The following is a 9,156-nucleotide window of genomic DNA, read 5'->3' as shown; positions in this document are numbered from 1 at the left end:
AGAATAATAGACAGCTAGCTTCCAAAGGTGTGTAATGTATGAAGTTCATACAATTATTTGTATAAAGGTGTATACATCTCTGCAAGAGGAAATTATCTTTGGGCCAGGTTGAATGTTACAGACTGACATATCATAACGTCATGGAAAAACGCCACGGACCTGGGTAGCTGATACAGAACTACTTGTACACCAGTGTATGACACAGTATCATGGCATTCTGTTTCTGTAGCTTGCGAGAGGTTAGAACAGTCAGAAGAGACCCTCTTATCTCCTCACCCAGCCCAGAAGGTTTATGAACCTCTTTAAAACGTAGACAGCAATTGAGTTAGGCTAAGCAGTGGGATAGTATAACAAAATTATGAATGCACTGCCTAAACTGGGACTGTTGGGAGGTATATATTTCTGAAATGGGTAGAAACACTTACCATTTCTCTACCTGAAAAAAAATCATGAAGGCTTACTATACCTTACCTCTGTTGATCACAGACTCATGTGTTTGTAATGGTTTATAATGGTTTCTTGGAATAAATCTATCCATGGAACAGTAGATTCTTTAGGAATCAAACATCATGAAAAATGCTTTACATCTTATCTGGTTTATTACGTTATTATTCTGACATTTCCAGGTACCACTAAAATAGTAGAAACATGTTTTAGCAAATTGTTAGTCACAACATGTTTAAGTGAAATATATATTTAAAATACTTAATAATTCTCGTTCGTATGGTACTCCAATACACCTGTGACGGACCTGGATGTTAATATCAACTTTTATATATAATATATTTGGTTATATACAATATATATTTCAACCCAAGTTTATAATGAAGATATGCGTTTACAGTCAGTTTAACATGAAATACTATTTTATTCTTTAAATATAAAGTTGTTCTACTTACATGTAGCCCATGAATCCATAGTTTCTAGTTTCTATAGACCTGAGACACATGACCTTACCATCCTTTAAAAATGCCCATGCTAATTTTCACAGAAAACACACATTTTAACTACTTAATAAACAAAATTTTTATTAGTAGTATGCGAGGTCTGCTAGGTTTGTATGCACACACCTTTGCAAAAATAGCTCTGACTGTAACTAGAAAAATATTCAGAACCATGGAGAGTTACTAAAAATTGGTTACTGCTAGATTGACCTAGGTTTTTTTTATATAAGATTTGATTATAAGATTTAGGGGCAGAATAATGCTTGACCTAAGCTTGTGTATTCTCTTGTAACTATTTGGAGTTATTGTTTAGTACCATTGCCTGTTTGACAAGATGAATTAAATGAACATTCTGTATTAGAAGAGTTGCTGTAGTAGTTAGTACCCCTTCTTTCTGATTTTTAGTGATTATTCAGGTAGTTTCAATTACCCAGGTTTCCGTGCCCTCCCCTTCTTACCAGAGGTTGCCTGATTCGGTAATAGAGGTACAATGTACAATGTAGCTCTGGATATCTTTCATTAAGTCTGATTCGGGGTTTGTGTCCTTCCCATTATATATTTTGCATTGACCGTTGTTACTGTGAAAAATCATCTACTAGATGCGTCTAATTATATTTAATTTTAAGTGATTCTCTTGGCAACCAGGGCCGGCCCTACAATGGAGCTTTTTTTTTGGTTTTTTTGAAGCGGAGGAGAGAGAGAAGGGCACCGAGTGGTTTTCGTTTACCCGCTCGGCGCCCCTCTCTCTCTCTCTCCTCTGCGGCGAGTCTCCCTGTTCGGTCTCGGTGCCGGCTTGTAATGCAGAGCGCCGGAAGTGACGTCAATTTCCGGCGCTCAGCATTACAAGCCGGCACCGTGGCAGAGCAGGGAGACTCGCCGCAGGACTGTTTAAAGGTAAGTACGGGGGGGGGGAGATTATGGCGTCGGCGAAGTTTAAAATGCCGCCCCCCCAGGCGGCGTTAAGTCTTCGGCCGGCCCTGTTGGCAACCTAGCCACAGTGGATCTCTCCTGATTTCAAAGAGAGTTATGATAACTTAAAGTGTATTGATATGCTGGATAATGTGACTTGATCCCACCATTACTGCCCCTGTTTTTCCTTTTCTGTTATGGCAACACGTATTATATTGATAATTTTGGAACAACTATTACCTATGCTTCATGTATGTATCTACAATATGTGATGGATATAATAAATGAACAATATAATTTAAAAAAAAAACAGCAAATTGAACTGGGTCAATATGTAGCCATTCCCTGCTTGACCACTTTTCTACTTTTTCTATTTTAATTTTATATATATATATATATATATATATATATATATATACACACACATATATATATATATATATATATACATATACATACCCCTAATAGATCAGTAAAATATCCTATGCCGTATATGCATAAAATAACAAGGTATATTACTTCAATAGTCAACAGACATGCAAAAAATGTTCAAGGACCAAGCAAAGTCCGTGATTTGAAGTTTGGAGTATACGCTATATGTCTATTCATCTATATATGTCAGTTTAGATCAGACATTGTAATGTTTATCAAACATAGAAGTAATTTTAGTAGCCTTGGGGCAATATATAACAATGGCATATAGCATATACTAGCTGAATTTAGCAGTCACTTTCCTCCCAGTCTTGGAAGAGGTGGTGTTGCCCAGTGGCTTCTGGAAATGAGGATCAAGTCCGCTCATAGCCCTACTGGTTTTCTGCATTTGGGATGTAATGCCTGTAATACAGAGCAATGAGATATCCACACTGCGGTTTGTTTCAGCAGTTTGAAACTATTTCCTTAATTAAATCTTAGTGCTCCAGCAGCTTATAGACACTCTGTAGATAAATGTAGGTAAATGTTACATGTTGCCGCAGGGTAACAGAGTTTATTCTACACTGCTGTGACCATATCTAACACTCCCAATTGGACACTCAAGTGTATCTCTAAATAACAAGTCAAGGTCCTTCTATGAGGACCAGTATTGGAGCCATTTGGCTGTTAAAGGGTTAATATTTAAAGTGTCTCAGCTCATTTAGAAAGTTGCCAGGTATGTTCCTGAAGGCAATTACCATATTTACTTGATTATAAGATGACCCCCCCCCTTAAAAAATAGAATATTAATTTAGGGGAACAAAAGAAAAAACAGATGACCTACTGTAGCTGAAATTGCTGAAAAAGTTAATCCTGGCTCTGATTGAAAGGTGACCCCTATCCCATGCTGACCACTATCCACTGCCGAAAGAACCTACAATGGGGACATGAGTATAAGAACTGGACCACGGAGCACTCGAAGAAAGTGGCCTGGTCCGATGAATCATGTTTTCTTTTACATCATGTGGATGGCCGGGTGCGTGTTTGTCGCTTATCTGGAGAACACATGGCACCAGCATGCATCCATGGAGGCCCCACCTCGCAATTTACAGAAGGATCTGCTGCTATTGATGCCAGATATCACAGCCCACCTTCAGAGGTCTAGTGGAGTCCATGCCTCTCTGGCTAAGGTTTTTTCTTGTAGCAAAATAGGGGCCTAGACAGTACTAGGCAGGTGGTCATAATGTTACAGCCGACTGGTGTATATAATGTATATACAGTGTAAACTGATCACAAGTACTTAATCATAATAAGCTTAATCAACTATAGACACAAAAAGTTCCTATACATTTTTTTAAGATTGTTTATCCCCCCTTTTTATGCATGCCCTATAAATATTTCTATGTACATCATTAATAATGCCAGTCACACAATGAATAAATGCCACTTTTGACACTAATCAGTCTGCACTATAATGTATCATAGCAAAACAAATATTTTGACATTAACAATTCATAGCTGGAAACTAATATTTTTGTATTTGAAATATTTCTTCTTTAAATTTGACAAAGCGTGATCAGATATCAAAAGGTATAATACACCATGAAAAAACAACAAATACATTGCCACAAAAGTGAGATTTATGTTAGTTTTTCTTTTGTGCCTAAAGATCTTCTTCAGTTAATGGCATGATCCATTAAGAATTACTAGTAGGAGAAGATAGTCTTCTGAACTTCCAGAGGAGAACAGACATCAAAGGGAAACCTAATGTCAGCTTGATGTTATCACTCTGAACTACTCAGTGAGATGCTTTGTGATGAAGCTACGTGAAAATAGACAAGTAGCTAGTTTATCGACTACTATTGACATGTTCTGGTAAAGATTGGTCTTATTTTCTACAGTTTGCTTATTTAATTAATAGTTGGCCTCATGGCTGTTTCAGACATTAAACTGTTATTTATAGAATATAAAACAGTGAGTGTTAAGTCGGACAAAAAATCACCCCAGTGTAGCCTAGTGAAATGAAAATTGTGACTTGTGCTTCTCATGTTGGCTTACAAGGTCATTTTGTCCATTACTTTATAGGCCAACCACAACTGTACCTTGGAACAGCCACACTTTAAATCTTTAGATATTCCCCTAGCAAGACAGCAGATAACATTGTGCTTAGAAGCTACACAACATCAGCATACTTCATGAATGAAGGATCACCATAGGTCACAGAGGGCTGCTGTGGCATGGACAAATGGGATGGGGGCCCACTAGTTGAAGCTTGCCTTGGGTCCCTTCATGAGTAAAGATGGCCCTTCATTCATCCAACATTTCTTAGACAAACGTATACAATGACAAACAAATACATTTACCAACGTATAAGCGGTTTTGAGATGGCAGTTAAACTGAGATTACAGGGCAAATTTGAGGGGAAACAAATGGGCAATTCACTAATGCCAACTAGACCGCAGATTCCTCTAAAATTGATCTTGAAGCACCTTTAATTTTTCATAATCAAGTTGTGTCAATTTTAAAATTAACAGTATCTCAGTGATTTACTGTCTCTAGAGGTGATGAGGTGAAAAGCCAAGTTAAAAAAGGCCTCAATTGACTTGCAATCCAGCTCTCAGTCACAAGGTGGTGCTGTCTACATATGAGGAGACCAGCTCCTGCAGGACTGCTGACTATTGTTTAATCTGTTGCCTTACCACTCTTTTGGTGATCATATTTTTTTTAATATTTGACATGCATTGTATGTGGTTTTTGTGGGTATAGCCTTATCCCATGTTGACAGATGAACATAGAATACACAAGTACCTCTTGGGGTACTCAAAGGCATGGGCGTATCACAATAGAAATGGTGAGCAGGCCTTAAAAACTAAGGCAACCTCTGCCCTCTTAGGGTTAATTCAGCTCTTTGACATTACATATCATTATGTAGTGATGGGATGGGGTATGGGGTAGCGAATGCATGATTGGGTTTCTTTAGCACCCCATAGGGTTAATTTAACCCCCTCATTCCTTCATGCTACGTAATAAGGGACATCAAGAAACCTCAACCCCCTTAGGATTAATTTACTCCCCATCCCATCACACTTAGGAGTGAGGGGATAGGGGGCTGGCTCTTGGGTCCCCCCCTGTTCCTTGGTGTTAAATTATGCCCACTCCACCACACAGGGGAGGTACTGGCAGGTTCTTGGGGAGCCTTTGCTTAATTTAAGATAATTTACCTCCTCAATTCAAAGAGGTGGCTTGGGTAGCTCTGCAGACTAAGTGAAATATTCTACAGTGCTAATTGGATGTGCCCCTTTAGGGAGCTGAGAAATCAGAGATATGGTGCATGATATGAAAGATTATCAACATGTCTAAAATAAGAAAGCATGTGTCCCGTAGCCTTTTTCTATGTTGTGTTACACCTTACCTAATATTTCTTAAGTGTAGTTGAAAAGTACCAAAAAACACTCAGAATTTTTAAATATGAAAGTATGCCTTGTTAAATGCTTTGTAGATATGTACTGTGTGTGTAGTTATAAACTCATCTCATGTTTAGCAGATACTGACCGAGAACCCAAGTAATGCACAGTTTGGGGGTATAACAGATATGAGCAAGTTCCAACATCAACCATGTATCGGAAAATCCTTGATCTTAACAATTCTAAATAATGTATATAAATTCTGTTAAATACATTTTTTAATTAAGCATGTTAAGGCAAAAGTAAACAATAAACAAAATAACTAATGCATTGCTTCATTTTTGACTGAGGGCTTGGTTAACCCCTTAAGGACCAGGGTTTTCCTGGATCAATGACCAGATTGATTTTTCCATTTTTGATACATGGTTGTTTAAATGTAAAATTCCTCTTAGTCATTTAATGCACCTATACTAGTTATATGTTGTTTATAAAAGGACAGTTAGAGCTTTCTTTGGATACCACACATACATATATACACCGAGCAGCCATAGCATTATCACCACTGACAGGTGAAGTAAATAACATTGATAATCTTATTATCATGGCATCTGTCAGTAGGTGTGATATATTAGGCAGCAAGTGAACATTTCCTCCTCAAACTTGGTATGTTAGAAGCAGGGAGAATGGGCAAGCGACATTGACAAGGCCAAATTGTGATGGCTAGAACACTGGGTCCAAACTTGCAGCTCTTGTGGGGTGTTTCCGGTCTTCAGTGGTCATGGATGACCAAGGCTCATTGATGCACATGGGAGATGAAGGCTGGCTCGTGTGGTCAAATCCAACAGACGAGCTACTGTAGCTCAAACTGCTGAAAAAGTTAATGGTGGTTCTGATAGAAAGGTGTCAGAACACAAGTTTGTTGTGTATGGAGCTGCGTAGCCTGCAACCAGTCAGGATGCCCATGCTGACCCCTGTCCAGTGCCGAAAGCACCTACAATGGGCATGTGAGCATAAGAACTCGACCCTAGAAGAAGGTGGCCTGGTCTGGTGAATCACAATTCCGTTCACATCCCTTGGAATGTACGTGTGGGTCGCTTACCTGGAGAACACATGGCACCAGGTTGCATCCATGGAGCCCTCACTTCACAACTAACAGGACTTGCTGCTAATGTCTTGCTCCAAGATACCACAGCACACCTTCAGAGGTCTTGTGGAGTCCATTGGAATTTTGACAAATAGTCGACCTGCCCTCATGTCCTATTTGGGATATCATAGAAGCCAGCCAATTCAATTTACTCCATTTAACCGTATACATACGGATATTTCAAATAGTGGTATTTTAACACTTTCCATGCCCTAATTCTACCACAAACCTTTGTCAAAGTTTGTGGTAATAAATTGTATTTCAGGTATGAATTTACAGATCCTGGAATATGTCACTGCCAAACAACACCTCTCTATGTGTTCAGCAACATCTACTGAGTACAGTGATACCACCTATTTGTTGGGTTGTTTGGGGGCTAAAATGCCACATTCCCACAGGCAAGTGTGTCCAGGCAGCACAGAATTTTAAGTAAATCAATGTTATTGTAATAATTGTCAATGTAAAGGTGGTAACTCTTATTTAGTAATGAGAAGAAGATATCCCACACTATATTTCCCTTTGTTCCAATTGCATCAGGGCAACCTGGAGGATCTAGATGAGAGTTTTCCCCTAACAAATATGAAACTCAAAAGTATACCCTGTGAGGGTATGTATTGCTTGAAAAGCAATCTGCCTTTAAATTGCATAAGTGATTTGTCTTATAAGGCGTAAGCATCCTTAACACTATATGTGTGGGGCATTTTGAAGACAGAACTATAAGGCTAGGTTTCCATTTGGTTTTTTTTTGCTAAAAACGCCTATAAAAACGCCAATAGCGCCACCTGGCGTTTTTTTTGTGAAAAACGGCTGCAGCCAGATGTTAGCTGTTCTTCAATAGGAAATCGCAAAATGCCATTTCCACTTGGCGTTTTTCTGTTTGGCGTTTTTTCAGTCCTCTTTGGCGTTTTTCTGCTTTTTTGGGCTCTGTGGCAGTTTTTCAAAATCGCAGCATGTTGACACTCTGGCGTTTTTTGCAAGGAAATCTTGGCGTTTTTCTCCAATAGAAGTCTATGGGAGAGAAAAAACGCCATGAAAAAGCCACGTGGGTTTATTGTCTTGGCGTTTTTTATGGCGTTTTTTCCACAGTTAGAATGCAGAGGATGGACCCAGTATCTGTGTGTCCTACAAGAAATAGGCTGAAAACAAACAGTTTCACACAAAACAAAGTCCTGGACTGGTTCATATTGAATTTTACACCATTTGGAACAAACATGCCATTACAAACAAACATACGCGACCGGATCCTGCATGCCAAAAGCAACAGCAAACAATTTGCACCATCATTTGGGGCCAATCTTCCCAGAGGAGCAGACATTCGGAATAAAGCATGCCTTACAAACCACAGAAAAGAGACAAAAGGGTCTACCAAGTAAATGACATCAGGAGAGGGCAGATACTTCCCATTTATCCTAATCCCTTTTAGCTGGGTGAAACTTCTAACTTGTAAAGGCTGGAAAAACTGCCTAAGGTCAAAAAAAGCAATTTCCACAGAAAGGCTAAAACGCCAGAAAAAACTCCAGAAAAAACGCCAAAACGCAGGTAAATGCAGTGGCAGTTTTCTTGGCGTTTTTCCTGGCGTTTTTCATCAAGAAAAAAATGCAGGACAAAAACCCAAGTGGAAACCTAGCCTAAATGTTTTGTTTTTTACAACCTAAAAGTAGCCCACTTATCCCAACCAATAGCCCAATTGAAAAAAAATCTGAGCAGTACAATGTACTGATTAAAATAATTTGAGCAACAGTACTGGGCTTCAAATGTTAAATTAGCTTTTAAAAAACTTTTAAATCTCAAAAAATAGAGGAAATGAAGTTAAAAATAGAACGGACACACAGAAAATGCTACATTGAAACCATAGTGACTGCAGTATATCTGAATACCTGAAATGGAAACATTTTTGCACATACATTTTAGACCATTAAATCTTCCACCTATACTCCACTAGTCCTGATTTAACTAATTATACACAGTGTACAAGAACCAAAAATAAACCTCACCAAGGACACATCAACCTTTTAACTCTGATACATGTTATGTACTATATCAAGCACACCACTACTCCTGCACAACTTAAACATTACTAAGCGTGCTAAAACCTCACTTATAAGTCCTATAATGACTCTTAAATGCACCAATTCCCGTTTGCATATACATATCACCCCTATTTAACAAAATACGCTGCCAATTGCCTATAATTTGCATTTTCTGTGACAACTGGTGTGATCCAATGCTGTTTTGTATTTTTCTTTTGATCTGATTGATGGTTGGATGGTTTGGCCATTCTCAGGCAACATGTTGTAATGTGATTAGGTGATACGGTCGTTTACTGCTTACGTCCATTTTGGCT

This window comes from Spea bombifrons, chromosome 5 (assembly GCF_027358695.1).
Source record: "Spea bombifrons isolate aSpeBom1 chromosome 5, aSpeBom1.2.pri, whole genome shotgun sequence".
Classification (NCBI taxonomy): Eukaryota; Metazoa; Chordata; class Amphibia; order Anura; family Pelobatidae; genus Spea; species Spea bombifrons.
Note: the sequence above shows the minus strand (reverse complement) of the source record.